Genomic DNA, 16,126 nt, shown 5'->3' with positions numbered 1-16,126 from the left:
AAAAACAGACATTTTTCAACAGGTGAAGAATACGATTAGTGATTATGTGGCAACAATCACATGACTGGGATAGGATGTGAGAGATTATATATATATATATATACTAGATGGTGGCCCGATTCTAACGCATCGGGTATTCTAGAATATGCATGTCCACGTAGTATATTGCACAGCCACGTAGTATATTGCCCAGCCACGTAGTATACAGCACAGAGCCAAGTAGTATATTGCACAGCGACGTATGTCACAGGTTAAAAAATAAAAAACAAACATATACTCACCTTCCGAGGGAGCCCTTGTAGTCATGTCGCCTGTGCATGTGCGGTGCACTCGGCAGCTTCCGGTCCCAGGGTTGGTAGCGCAGGACCTGTGATGAGGTCGCGGTCACATGACCGTGACGTCATGGCAGGTCCTTCTCGCGCAGGACCTGTGATGAGGTCGCGGTCACATAACCGTGACGTCATGGCAGGTCCTTGTCGCATACCAGCCTTGCCATCGGAACCTGCCGCTTGCATGGAGCAGTTACCGGAGCGTCGCGAGGAGCGGGAAACGCGGCGGAAGGCGAGTATATAATGATAGATATATTATATACATAGTATAGTATATTGCCCAGCCACGTTGTATATTGCCCAGCCCCGTAGTATATTGCCCAGTGGCGTAGTATATTGCACAGCGACGTAGTATACAGCACAGAGTCAAGTAGTATATTGCCCAGCTACGTAGTATATTGCCCAGCCACGTACGTCACAGGTTAAAAAATAAAAAATAAACATACCTTCGGATCCGAGGGCCCCTTGCAGTTCTAAGATACTCACCTTCGGATCTGGTGCAGGCGATGAGCGCGCGGCTGCCGCCATCTTCCGTTCCCAGGATGCATTGCGAAATTAGCCAGATGACTTAGCGGTCTCGCGAGGCCGCTAAGTCTTCTGGGTAATTTCACAATGCATCGCCGGGAACGGAAGATGGCGGCCGGCTCTGCGGACAACGGAGGGTGAGTATAGCAGGTTTTTTTAACCCCTTAATGACCGCCAATACGTCTTTTAACTGACCTGAGATATAAGAGAATAGCCTCCCCATACAGATGACAATCCAGCATCTGTCGGTTGTACACTATAGCTGACAACTTGCTGTACCAGCCACGATCAGTATTTGCACCATCTAAATCTGTTTAACCCCTTAGATGCTGCTGTCAATAGTGACTACATCATTATAAATGGTTAACAGAGTGTGGGGGCTTCTTCTTTGTCACAATTGGTGCCCTCAGATCATGATTTTGTTGTCCTGATGTTTGCGATGGCAATTCATGACCAAATAGCGGCCTTAGAGTCTGCCGGCTATAGTAATCTGTTTAGAAGTTAGCAACATTTAAGTGGTAAAAATACACATTTTCATTTCTGTCATGCCACTTTGCATTAATTCCTGTAAAGCACCTGAAGGGTTAATAAGCTACCTGACAGCAGTTTTCAATATGTTTAGGGGTGCTGTTTTTAAAATGGTATCACGTTTGTGGGTTTCCCAATATATGGGACCCCTAAAGTCACTTCAAACATGGATAAGTCCCTAAAAAAATAAATTTTGTAAATTTCTTTCAAAAAATGAAAAATTGCTGCTACATTTTTAAACCTCCTAAAATGCTAACAAAATAAAATAACATTTTACAAATGGTGCTGATGTAAAGCAGACATGTGGGAAATGTTATTTATTAATGGTTTGCTGTTGTATGACTATCTGGATTAAAGGGATAATCATTCAAATTTAGAAAATTGCTAATTTTTTTAAATTTTTCTCAAATTTTTGATATTTTTTATAAATAAACACAAAAAATGTTGAACAAAATTTACCATTATCATAAAGTATAATGTGTCACGAAAAAACAATCTCAAAATCACTGGGATTTGTTGAAGCGTTGCAAAGTTATTACCACATAAAGTGACACTGGTCAGATTTAAAAAATTTGGCTCGGTCACTAAGGGGTTAAATTATTTTTAACATTAGATTTTTTTACTATTGATGCCGCATAGGCAGCATCAATAGTAAAAAGTTGAGGAAACACAGGGTTAATAGCGGCGGTAACGGAGTGCGTTACCCGCGGCATAACGCGGTCTGTTACCGCCGGCATTAACCTTGTGTTAGCGGTGGCTGGAGGGGAGTATGCGGGCGTCGGGCAATGACTGCAGGGAGTAAGGAGCGGCCATTTTCTTCCGGACTGTGCCTGTCGCTGATTGGTTGCAGAAAAAAAGCCACGACCAATCAGCGACTTGGATTCCATGAGAGACAGAGGCCACGACCAATGAATATCCGTGACAGACAGACAGAAGGACAGAAAGACGGAAGTGACCCTTAGACAATTATATAGTAGATAGTTGTTTTTTTTGTTCAGGATGGTATGCTAGGATTAAGAATCGTTAGGTTCGAAATGCATCTGCCCAGAGAACTCTTCCCAATTTGGAGAATTGCGACTTTATGCTAAATGGATTATTTTAAAGATTTTTTCTAATAAAATGTGAAAGTTTAACAGACCTAACCCTGTAGATTCTTATCTAAGAGACTCTGCTCAGCTTATTTGACATCTTCAGTCTATTCCCCTTTTAACAAAATGTATTCTCCTCACCATGGATGTTAGTGCCTTATACAGCAAAATACCCCATAATTTAGGTATGGAAGCCATAAAAAAGGGGGTTTTTTGTTTGGTTTTTTGTTTTTTCTTTACTGGATGACCAACTACCTCCCGCTCAAAGGGAATTTTTAGAGACAGCTATAGTTTTCATTCTCAATAATAACGGGTTTTCATTTGAGAAGTCTTTACTGCCGGATTAAGGGCTGCGCGATGGGAACGAGATTTGCACCAAGTTAAGCCAATTTATTCATGGGGCATTCGAGTCCATCTTCATCGCGCAATCTCCTCTGGCACAAAAGCCAATAGCATTTTACCGTCGTTTTATTGATTACTTTTTTTCTGATGTGGACAGGATCTAAGCAGGAGGCTTTAAAATTCAATGAGACTCTGAATGAAAACCCATGGGGCCTATCTTTTTCAGATACACTGACACAGATATCCAATTTCTTGATTTGTTGGTAAAAGTAGATTTCAACCGGTAAATTTACAACCTCTACACATTTTAAACATGTTGACGTTAACAGTTATTAATTATTTATTATTATAGCACCATTTATTCCATGGCGCTTTACATGTGAGGAGGGGTATACATAATAAAAACAAGTACAATAATCTTAAACAATACAGGTCACAACTGGTACAGGAGGAGAGAGGACCCTGCCCGCGAGGGCTCACAATTTACAAGGGATGGGTGAGAATACAGTAGGTTAGGGTAAAGCTGGTCGTGCAGCGGTTTGGTCGATCGGTGGTTACTGCAGGTTGTAGGCTTGTCTGAAGAGGTGGGTCTTCAGGTTCTTTTTGAAGGTTTCGTTGGTAGGCGAGAGTTTGATGTGTTGTGGTAGAGAGTTCCAGAGTGGGGGTGATGCGCGAGAGAAATCTTGTATGCGATTGTGGGAAGAGGAGATAAGAGGGGAGTAGAGAAGGAAATTTTGTTAGGATCGGAGGTTGCGTGCAGGAAAGTACCAGGAGACGAGGTTGCAGATGTATGGAGGAGACAGGTTGTGGATGGCTTTGTATGTCATGTTTAGGGTTTTGTACTGGAGTCTCTGGACAATGGGGAGCCAGTGTAGGGATTGACAGAGGGGAAAGGCCGGGGAATAGCGGGGGGACAGGTGGATTAGTCGGGCAGCAGAGTTTAGAATACATTGGAGGGGTGCGAGAGTGTTCGAGGGGAGGCCACAGAGCAGGAGGTTGCAGTAGTCAAGGCGAGAGATGATGAGAGCATGGACTAGGGTTTTTGCAGATTTCTGGTTTAGGAATGTACGGATCCGTGAAATATTTTTGAGTTGAAGGCGGCAGGAAGTGGAAAGGGCTTGGATATGTCGTTTGAAGGAGGATCAGTGTTAAGGATTACCCCGAGGCAGCGAGCTTGTGGGACTGGGGAGAGTGGGCAGCAGTTTAATGTAATTGATAGGTCCATTGGGGGGGTTGCATGAGATGGGGGAAAGATAATTAATTCTGTTTTGTCCATATTAAGTTTTAGAAATCTAGTGGAGAAGAAGGATGTAACAGCGGACAGACATTGAGGGATTCTGGTTAGTAGGGAGGTGATATCTAGTCCAGAGATGTAGATCTGTGTGTCATCAGCATAGAGATGATACTGAAAGCCGTGAGATTCTATGAGCTGTCCCAGGCCGAAGGTGTAAATGGAGAAGAGCAAGGGCCCTAGAACTGAACCTTGCAGGACTCCGACAGATAGGGGGTGAGGTGAGGAGGTGGTGTATGAGTGGGAGACGCTGAATGTCCGGTCTGTTAGGTATGAAGAGATCCAGGATAGGGCTAAGTCTGTGATGCCAAGGGATGAGAGGATCTGTAGTAATAGGAAATGGTCCACTGTGTCAAAGGCAGAGAACAGGTCCAGGAGGAGGAGGAGGACAGTAGTGTTACTTGCTCTTGCTGGGTAATAGGTTATTGGTGACCTTAGTTAGAGCAGTTTCAGTGGAGTGGTGTGACCGGAAGCCAGACTGTAAGCGGTCCAAGAGGGAGAAGGAAGAGAGATGGGAAGACAGTTCAAGATGGACGTGTTGTTCCAGTAGTTTTGAAGCATAGGGGAGAAGTGATAAAGGGCGAGAGCTAGATACAGAGGATGGGTCAAGAGAGAGCTTTTTGAGGATAGGTGTAATTGAGGCATGTTTAAAGCTTGAGGGGAAAACTCCAGTTGTTAGTGATAGGTTGAAGAGATGGGTTAAGGTTGTGACGAACACTGTGACGACGTTTGGGATGAAGTGGGATGGGATCGGGTCAAGTGCACAGTTGGTGAGATGCGATCTTGAGAGTAGAGTGGAGAGTCGATCTTGAGAGTAGAGTGGAGAGTCAATCTTCAGTAATGGTGGAGAAGATGATTTTGGAGGTGGAGGGCTGGGAAGTTGGGAGGAAGGGCTCTGGGGGTTGTTGACCAAAACTGTCACAGATGTTCTCAATCTTCTGCTTGAAAAATGAGGCAAAGTCTTCAGCTGAGATGAGTGGGGAGGGAGGAGGTGCTGGGGGACGGAGGAGAGAATTGAAGGTGTTGAATAAATGTTTAGGGTTGTGAGACAGGGATGATATGAGAGAAGAGAAATAGGTTTGTTTAGCTGTGGCGAGTGTGGTCTTGAAAGTAGTGTGGGACTGTTTGAATGCTATAAAGTGCTCGTTGGAGTGGGATCTTTTCCATCTCCGCTCAGCAGCCCTGGAAGCTCACCTCAGTTCTTTGGTCAGGCTGGTGTGCCAGAGCTGTCTGTTGATTTTGTGAGCTTTGGTATGTGTGAGAGAGGCAACAGATTCCAAAGCTAGAGCTATTGTGGTGTTATATAGAGCGGCAGCGTCATCTGCATTGTGTAGGGAACGTATGTCTGAGAAGGGAGGAGGGATTCAGAGAGTGAGTGTAGATCAAGGTGTTTAAGATTTCTGCGAGGGTGTGCATGTTTGTGGGGTGGGGATTTTAGACAAGGAGTGGAGAGGGAAGAGAATGTGAGTAGGTTGTGGTCAGAAAGAGGAAGAGGTGAGTTATGGAGGTTATATAGGGAGCAGAGGCGGGTGAAGATGAGGTCCAGTGTGTGACCATCTTTGTGAGTGGCTGCAGAAGACCATTGAGTCAAGAGAGAGCTTTTTGAGGAGGAAGTGAGAGATAGACGTTTAGTGGCAGCTGAAATGATAGGGGGATGTCCCCAGAAAAGAAATGAAGTAGCCAGGTGGTGAAGTGGTCAAAGAAGGTGGTGACTGGCCCTGGGGGGGCAGTAAATAACAGCCAGTTGGAGGGGGAGTAGATGCGCACAGAGTGCACCTCAAAGGAAGGGAGGGTAACAGAGGGTGGCAGTGGGATTGGGGTGAAGGAGCAGTTATCTGACAGGAGAAAACCAACTCCTCCGCCATGCTTGCTGCTGGGGTGGGGTGTGTGAGAAAGGTGGAAGCCACCATACGAAAGTGCAGCATGAGAGGCTGTGTCAGAAGGGGTGAGCCAGGTTTCGGTGATGGCGAGTAAGGAAAGTTTAGTAGTAACAAAAAAATCATGGATGTAGGAAAGCTTGTTGCAGACAGAGCAAGTCTTCCACAGAGCTCCTGTTAGTGGGACTAGGGAAGCGGGGGCTGGGTGAATGGGTATAAGGTTAGAGAGGTTATGGAAGGTTGTGATAGAGCGTGGATGGGAGATAGAACTGACTGTGGGGATGTGGTGAGGAGGAACAGGATTTGGAGAGATATCACCAGCAGTGAGGAGCAGAGAAAGAGTTAGCAGGTGGGAGCAGGAGAGGGCATGAGGGGGCTGTCTGTGCTTGGAGACAGAGGATTGTCTGTTGAGGAACAGTTCAGAGGAGGCGAGATGGATGGGGAGGATTGAAGAAGAGATGAACAGTTCCTTACTAGGTGTAGGGATTAGGGGGGTTACCAGAAAGTGAAGGATTATAGGGGTGAGAGTGAAAACAAAGAGAAACATTGTTTACAGTGACTGGCCAGTTACCTTCGGTTCAATTCTGGTTTTAATTCTACACTAATCTTCACACTTCTATGACACACTTATAGGTTACACACTGCAAACTAAAGTCTTGGCAGACTTGTGTTATGCAATATATGTGCTACAAAGTGTATTCAGGTGTGAAGCAGAGAGGAGTGGTCTCTGCTCATCTTGGTCAGAGAATTAAGAGTGGACAAGATGCATATAATCAAGCCAAAGTAAACAAACATAAATAACACTGGGGTAAAGAGGGGGTTAGTTGAAAGACAAACCATGTGAATACTAGGAGCAGAGGAAAGTCGGGTGATGTACTATATGCACTTCATAGACAGACAAAGCAGGTAAGCTGGGTGGATGAATTACCTCCATTTTAACCCCTTAGTGACAGCCAATTTGGTACTTAATGACCGAGCCAATTTTTACAATTCTGACCACTGTCACTTTATGAGGTTATAACTCTGGAACGCTTCAACGGATGCCGCTGATTCTGAGATTGTTTTTTCGTGACATATTGTACTTCATGTCAGTGGTAACATTTTTTTGATATTACTTGCTTTTATTTATTAAAAAAACGGAAATATGGCGAAAATTTTGAAAATTTCGCAATTTTCAACATTTGAATTTTTATTCCCTTACATCAAAGAGATATGTCACACAAAATGGTCAATAAATAACATTTCCCATATGTCTACTTTACATCAGCACAATTTTGGAAAAAAAAAAAAATTATGGAGTTATAAGGGTTAAAATTTGACCAGCAATTTCTTATTTTTACAGCAAAATTTACAAAACCATTTTTTTTAGGGACCACCTCACATTTGAAGTCAGTTTGAGGGGTCTATGTAGCAGAAAATGCCCAAAATTGACACCATTCTAAAAACTGCACCCCTCAAGGTGCGCAAAACCACATTCAAGAAGTTTATTAACCCTTCAGTTGCTGCACAGGAACTGAAGCAATGTGGAAGGAAAAAATGAACATTTTACTTTTTTTCACAAATATTTTACTTCAGAACCAATTTTTTTTATTTTCACATGTGTAAAAAAAGAAAATGAACCACATAATTTGTTGTGCAATTTGTCCGGAGAATGCCGATACCCCATATGTGAGGAGGGACCACTGTTTGGGTGCACAGTAGAGCTCAGGAGGGAAGGAGCGCCATTTGGCTTTTCCAACATAGAATTCCCTGGAATTGAGATCGGACACCATGTCGCGTTTGGAGAGCCCCTGATGTGCCTAAACAGTGGAAACCCCCCACAAGTGACACCATTTTGGAAACTAGACCCCCTAAGGAACTTATCTAGGTGTGTGGTCAACACTTTGAACCCCCAAGTGCTTCACACAAGTTTATAACGTAGAGCCGAAAAAATTAAAAATCATTTTTTTTTTCACAAAAATGATCTTTTCACCCCCAATTTTTTATTTTCCCAAGGGTAGCAAGACAAAATGGACCCCAAAAGTTGTTGTGCAATTTGTCCTGAGTATGTCGATACCCCGTATGTGGGGGTAAACCTCTGTTTGAGCGCACTGCGGAGCTTGGAAGGGAAGGTGCGCCGTTTGACTTTTTAATCTCTTAATTGTCAGAGCGGATGCCATTTTGGGTTTGTAGATGTGCCTAACAGCAGAAACCCCCCACAACTGACCCCGTTTTGGAAACTACACCCCTCAAAGATTTTAATCAGGGGTATATTGAGCAATTTGAACCCACATGTATGACACAGAGTTTGATAACATTAGGTCGTCATATTGAAAAAATTTCATTTTTTTCCACGAGAATCTTGTTTTAGACCTGAATGTCTGACTTTTTCAGAAACATCATCAAAAAGTGGACCCCACAATTCGTTACCCACTTTATTATGAGTGCAGCGATATCCCATATGTAGTAAAAAAGTTCTGTTTGGACAAATGGCAGGGCTTGGACAGAAAGGGGCACAATGTGACAAATTTGGCTTTATTTGAAATTGAAGATCCAAGACCCATTCAAAGCTTCTAGAGACATTGAGCAAAAAGGAAAATCCTTCCAGGAATTATTACTCACAGAGGGAGGCATGCTCCTAAAACACAATGGCTGACTATAAAATTGGTCTTGCTAACAAAACAGTTGTCCCGCATTTGCGTATATTGTAGCAGGAAGAATAAACTGTACTGGAATGAAGGGCAAAATGTGTAGGAAAATGCAGCCAACTATGTGGCAAAGCGGAGTTTGTTCCAAAGATGAAAGAACACCATCAGGGCTAGAATGGCAGACACTTTCAGAGACTGGTCGTACAACGTCCTTTTAGCTCCATCAATCCCTATATGAGAGACGAATGTGCCAATAGACGTGGTACACCATAGCAAGCTCCCACCCGTCAAGGTCAGAACCGCTATATGCACAAAACAACCAGTTCTCTATAGAAAGTATTGTCTGGTACCAGAGGTTCGGCAAGAACCATAAAGTAAAGCCCATAGTGTATAAGTACGGAACTTCCTCATTTTTTAGAAATCCTACAATAAAATGATCATGCCCGTATCATCAACATAAATATAAGTAATATAAATGGAAGCCAAAGTTTTGTGTAGCAAGACAGTTATAAAAACAGTCAAAGTTAGATAAATGGTCAAAAATGTTTGTGAGTAATCAAATCCTAGAATTCATTTTCAGATAATCTCACTTTTCATGATCATTTCTGGGGTCCACATTCTAACGCTTATTGACATAGGTACGTGGACGAGAATTTGTTGGAATAGTAGTTTGGTATGGGATTGATCGAGTCGTAGAATTTTCAGATGACCTGACTTTGCAAGAACATTTGTGGGGTCCACACTCTAGAGCGTACAGACGTGGGTACGTGGACGAGAATTTGTTGGGATAGTAGTTTGGTATGGGATTGATCAAGTTCTGGAATTAATTGTGAAATGGGGTAAAATGGGATCTACTAATTAAAATATTATTTATCAATTGTTCCAAATTGTACTACTGGGGCCACTAAGCAGAAAATAAAAATTATTGAAAAAAAGCAAACTAATAATTGTAGGTGGTGTGGTAGGTCTCAAAACAGGGGGAGATACAAAGGCCTGGTTGGGATGGGCATGTGGGGCAATAGAATCGGGAATCACTCCGCCTGCCATGCTTTCTGCAAACTCGGCACCTTTTTTGAGGATACCTTTGGGTGGGAGTGACAGGGACAGGGTGAGGAAAATGGCGTTCTGACAGTCTCCGGGAATCCTCAGAGTCGAAGGCTTCCCCCGGTGCCATCGACTCAAATATGAGGCTCTCTACTACTTTCTCCTGAAAGTGCAGGAAAGTTAGCGGTCCTTGAGATTTTTTATATAGGACAAAGCTGTTGTAGGTGGCAGTCTGAATTAGATAGATTCCCACCTTTTTATACCACGCCCTGGTCTTCCTCTTGACCAGGTATGGTTGCAGAACCTGGTCTGACAGGTCTACGCCACCCATATGGTTGTTATAATCTGTGACGCAGACAGGTTTTTCTTTGTCCCTGGTGGCACCCCTCTCTCTGACCGTCACAGTGGTGTCCGTATGCAGTGTGGAAAGCATATAGACGTCCTTCCTGTCTTTCCACTTCACTGCAAGTAGTTGGTCGCTTGCAAGTGAAAATGACGCCCCCCTCTCCAAACGTCTGGACACCAACTGTGACGGAAACCCCACTCTGTTTTTCCTCACTGTCCCACAGGCCCCTGTACTTGCAGCATGGAGGGATTTGTATAGGGGGATACTCGTGTAATAATTATCTGTGTACACGTGGTACCCTTGATTGAGAAAGGGCGTCATTAGCTCCCAGACAATTTTGCCTGGGATACCAATTGTCTGGGGGCAGTTTGGGGGGTTTACTTGGCGGTCCCTACCTTCGTAAATTAGGAAGGTGGACGTGTACCCTGATGAGCTCTCGCAAGCTTTATATAATTTTACGCCGTATTTGGCTCTCTTGGAGGGAATAAATTGGCGGAATGAAAGACGGCCCTTGTAGCTCATCAAGGACTCTTCGACTGCCATATTTTGCTCTGGGGTATAGGAATTTAGAAAGGAAGTTTTTAGGAGGGAAATTAGGGGTCTTAATTTATTTAGCCGATCGTAGTTGGGGTCAGTTCTTGGGAGAGCTTGGGAATTGTCACTGAAGTGGAGGAATCTCATCAGGGCTTCGTAACGGGCTCGGGACATGATGGCTGCAAATACAGGGGTGCAGTGGACAGCTTTTGTTGCCCAGTAACAGCGGAGAGTGGGTTTTTTTTACTATACCCATATTCAGGGTGAGGCCTAAGAATTTTTTAATTTCGGGGACATTTGTGGGGATCCAGGAACGGGAATGAAAGGCAGTGGGTTTTTGGGAAATATATTGCCGGGCATATAGGTTAGTTTGGTGGACGATTAATTGCAGGACTTCGGGGCTAATGAAAATTTCAAAAAAATCAATGGGGGTAAAATTGGCAACATCTACTTTTATTCCAGGGACTGCAGAAAAAGGGGGAATTTGAGGGGAAAATGAGGTGTCATTATACCACAGCGGGGGGGGGGACTGCGGTACTTGGTCCTGCCTCTGAAGCTTCAGCAGTGACGACCGACTCCGCTACCACCGGGCTGGGGGATCCTGTGGAGGAAGAGTCGTCATCACTGTCTGAAAACTGCTCAGCTTCAGGGGCAGAATCTGTTTCGCTGCCGGAGCAAAGCAGGCTGTAAGCTTGCTCCGCGCTAAAAGTTCTGCGGGCCATTTTATCTAATTCCTCCCCTAACCCTAACCCTAAAAAAAAAAATTTAAAAAAAAAATTATAATTTTTTCTTCTTCTTTTTTTTTATAATCCTCTGCTGATGATGCAGGGATTACGGAGAACGGGGGTGGGTAAATTGGATGCTGGCGGAGGCAGATATTATGTTTTTTGTAACTGACAGGGCAGCACTTGAACTGTAGTCTCTCTCTCTTCTCTCCTAGAACAACTACAAGGAGAGAAGAGAGAGGTACAGCCCAAGTGCTGCCATATTTATCAAACATTTGGGGTTTTGATCACTGTAATTGGACATATTACAGTAATCAAAACCCAGCAGCCAATGAGAAAATTCTCATAGGTTGCTGGGTCTCTGCACCCGCCATTTTCTTCCAGCAGAGAAGAAGAAGGGGGGCCAGGAGCAGTGGGCTGGGGACCGGGGACCATGGGCTGTGGACCGGGGACAGGGGGACATCAGGAGGAGGTATGGTGGGGGGCTCGGGGGCTCTATTTCTCTCCCCTCTGATGTGCGATCACATCAGAGGGGAGAGAAATCCAAAGCATTTTTTTTTTTTTTTTTTTTACAAACTATTTGCAGCGATCGCAATCCCGGAGGTCTGTAAAGACCCCCGGGATTGCGATCGCTCCAGGGGGTCTGCGATCGCTCCAGGGGGTCTGTAAAAACAGACCCCAATACACCGGGGGAAGCTAGGCTTTGGCGGGCGCATCTGCACATGCGCCCGCCATTTTGGAGCCCGGACAGCTAGGAGGAGGGTCGGGGACCGGGGAGGCACCTTCTCCGGTACATAAGGTACCGTGGGGGGCTCGGGGGACCCTATTTCTCTCCTCTCTAATGTCCGATCACAGAGGGGAGAGAAACACAATACTAATGCGTTTTTTTTTTTTTTTTGCGATCGCCGGTAAACGGTTAAAAGGTGAAAACCGACCCGAATCATGTTCTCTGGGGTCTCGGCTACCCCCGGCAGCCGAGACCCCGGAGAAAATCGGCCTCTGGGGGGCGCTATGTACTTTTTCCACAGCGCCGTTAATTAACGGCGCTGTGGCTTAAGTACCCTTAGCGGCCGCCGTTAAAAGGCGTATCGGCGGTCGCTAAGGGGTTAAGAGTGGCCATCTTCCTAAATGGATCACTTATGTGCCTTACGGCCAATATTGGAGAATTCGGAAAAACTGCACTAATCAATGTGATTTTCTAACTGAATCTCAAGCACTCAAAAAACATTTCCAGCAGAGAGGCTATCCGAAACGGTTATTACAAGATGTCATAAGGTTAAAAGTTTTTCCCAAGTAGACTGTATTAACAAGATAAATTCAAATGCTAGTAGAGATACTACTGTTTTGAATTTAGCCAAGTGGAGTTTTGTTACTACCTACAAATACTTCTGTAGCTTCATCCGAGAATTGCTAAAAAAACACTGGTTTATTTTAAAAAAGTGACCAAGTATTTTCTAGACATCTCCTGATGAAACCAAAAATTATTTTTAGGAAAAACCGCAATGTACGCAACATGTTGGCTCCTAGTAAGACCACACTCAATTACTCCTCCCCTACAATCAGCATCCCCTCAAACCCTGGTTGTTTTGCATGTAAGACCCCTAAATGTTTGTGTTGTTCCTTCATTGTAAAAGATTTGGCTCCATTAATATCAAACACAACAGGTACTTAATATACTATCAAGCGTCACGTGGATTGCCAGTCAAATTATTTTATCTGTTACAATGCACTTGTGGCTTACAATATGTGGGTCGCAAAGTTCAAACAATGCATGCCCGCCTAAATAAACACCGTCAAAACATCCGTAATGGTTATTTACTACACAGTGTTTCTAAGCATTTGTGTCACTCACCAATAGAACCCTAGTTACTGGAGTCTCACTATTATTCATCAAATACCCGCTAATGCCCCAGACCGTTTGAGGTACCTGATCAACAGGGAAAACGATTGGATTTTTAAACTTGGTACACTGGCCCCAGAGGGTCTACTCTAAAGCTTACGAACATTGTTGGATAGTCTTTTTTATTTTCATAGGTTTATTTTTTTCTGTTATTGTTTTTAATATTAATCATACTTTCATCATGTTATATTTGTTATTTCCATCTTTTAGCAAACATATTTTGTATTTTTTACTTCATGTGATATAATTGCTCTTGCTGCATTTTTATGTATTATGTTCTGGCACCTTAGGGGTGCATATGGTCCTCCTTTGTAATTAATGTTTGATTAATTGCCCCTTTTTTTTATTGGTTCCTCTTCTTTTAAATATCCTGTTAGCCCCCATTATTGATATGCCACCTGATGAAGATGGCAGAACGCAGCTAAAACACTTTGTGGACTTATGATTCAATAAAGGTTTGTACCTTTAATCCTTCCTGGCTCTTATCATTACCAGCCTAGCGCTCCTCACCAAACCGCATTCATCATTTCACTATTATACACACATTCTCTCTCACACTAATGCGCACAAACATTCTCTATCACACAGACTCCTCGCTGTGCGCGCACACACACACACACACACAGACTCCTCGCTGTACACACACACACTCCTCGCTGTACACACACACACTCCTCGCTGTACACACACACACTCCTCGCTGTACACACACACACTCCTCGCTGTGCACACACACACACACACTCCTCGCTGTGCACACACACACACACACTCCTCGCTGTGCACACACACACACACACTCCTCGCTGTGCACACACACACACACACTCCTCGCTGTGCACACACACACACACACTCCTCGCTGTGCACACACACACACACACACTCCTCGCTGTGCACACACACACACAGACTCCTCGCTGTGCACACACACACACAGACTCCTCGCTGTGCACACACACACACAGACTCCTCGCTGTGCACACACACACAGACTCCTCGCTGTGCACACACACACAGACTCCTCGCTGTGCACACACACACAGACTCCTCGCTGTGCACACACACACAGACTCCTCGCTGTGCACACACACACAGACTCCTCGCTGTGCACACACACACAGACTCCTCGCTGTGCACACACACACAGACTCCTCGCTGTGCGCACACACAGACTCCTCGCTGTGCGCACACACAGACTCCTCGCTGTGCGCACACACAGACTCCTCGCTGTGCGCACACACAGACTCCTCGCTGTGCGCACACACAGACTCCTCGCTGTGCGCACACACAGACTCCTCGCTGTGCGCACACACAGACTCCTCGCTGTGCGCACACACAGACTCCTCGCTGTGCGCACACACAGACTCCTCGCTGTGCGCACACACAGACTCCTCGCTGTGCGCACACACAGACTCCTCGCTGTGCGCACACACAGACTCCTCGCTGTGCGCACACACAGACTCCTCGCTGTGCGCACACACAGACTCCTCGCTGTGCGCACACACAGACTCCTCGCTGTGCGCACACACAGACTCCTCGCTGTGCGCACACACAGACTCCTCGCTGTGCGCACACACAGACTCCTCGCTGTGCGCACACACAGACTCCTCGCTGTGCGCACACACAGACTCCTCGCTGTGCGCACACACAGACTCCTCGCTGTGCGCACACACAGACTCCTCGCTGTGCGCACACACAGACTCCTCGCTGTGCGCACACACAGACTCCTCGCTGTGCGCACACACAGACTCCTCGCTGTGCGCACACACAGACTCCTCGCTGTGCGCACACACAGACTCCTCGCTGTGCGCACACACAGACTCCTCGCTGTGCGCACACACAGACTCCTCGCTGTGCGCACACACAGACTCCTCGCTGTGCACACACAGACTCCTCGCTGTGCACACACAGACTCCTCGCTGTGCACACACACAGACTCCTCGCTGTGCACACACACAGACTCCTCGCTGTGCACACACACAGACTCCTCGCTGTGCACACACACAGACTCCTCGCTGTGCACACACACAGACTCCTCGCTGTGCACACACACAGACTCCTCGCTGTGCACACACACAGACTCCTCGCTGTGCACACACAGACTCCTCGCTGTGCACACACAGACTCCTCGCTGTGCACACACAGACTCCTCGCTGTGCACACACAGACTCCTCGCTGTGCACACACAGACTCCTCGCTGTGCACACACACACTCCTCGCTGTGCACACACAGACTCCTCGCTGTGCACACACAGACTCCTCGCTGTGCACACACAGACTCCTCGCTGTGCACACACAGACTCCTCGCTGTGCACACACAGACTCCTCGCTGTGCACACACAGACTCCTCGCTGTGCACACACAGACTCCTCGCTGTACACACACACCTGTACAGCCCCCTCTGTGCTGACAATGCGCAGTAACAATTGATGGAGCCACATTACCGTAGCCTGTAATTGCCGTGTGCAGGGGAACCCCCGCCCATAGTACGGTGGCTGCAGACCTCCACACTCACCTGTAGCCGCCGCTATTTACGACCCCTGAAGCGGAGGAGACATTTAATAGACAGAGGCAGCCCCCGGTCTGTCAGGAAGTACACACCGGATGTTAGGTGATCATACACTTCCTGTCTGCGTTCCAAGCCTCACTACCACTCACGGCAGCTGAGTTCATGGACTGAAGGACCTTTGATGACGTCAGGCCCATGTGATCAGTCACCTGTGTGGGCGGCTCCCGGCTGTGCTGCTGGAGGGAGGGTTGTGTCTAGATCGGAGGTGATTTTTTGTTCCTCATTTTAGCCACTCCGATGTAGAGTGCTCACTAGTGAAGGGACTAGATCGGAGTTGATATTTTGAGGATCTCACCATAGGCGATGCAGGCGGTTCAGTGCTGAAGTGACTAGATCGGAGTTGATTCCTTCAGCTCCTCATACAGACTCCATTCTAGTCGCCTCTTCCGATTTTTTTT

The 16,126-nt window shown here is 45.9% G+C and overlaps 1 long non-coding RNA gene across 1 annotated transcript in view; it reads right to left on the bottom strand.

Annotated features, from left to right (window-relative positions):
• The window catches only part of LOC138665384 (uncharacterized), a 35,515-nt gene extending 19,721 nt beyond the window's left edge, over nucleotides 1–15,794 (bottom strand). The window contains exon 1 of the long non-coding RNA XR_011318459.1: nucleotides 15,675–15,794. This is a non-coding gene — a long non-coding RNA (uncharacterized lncRNA). The remainder of the gene's footprint in view (nucleotides 1–15,674) is intronic.
• Between the last annotated feature and the right edge of the window lie 332 nt (nucleotides 15,795–16,126).

This window comes from Ranitomeya imitator, chromosome 2 (assembly GCF_032444005.1).
Source record: "Ranitomeya imitator isolate aRanImi1 chromosome 2, aRanImi1.pri, whole genome shotgun sequence".
Classification (NCBI taxonomy): Eukaryota; Metazoa; Chordata; class Amphibia; order Anura; family Dendrobatidae; genus Ranitomeya; species Ranitomeya imitator.
This window is presented reverse-complemented; position numbering and strand designations above follow the sequence as displayed.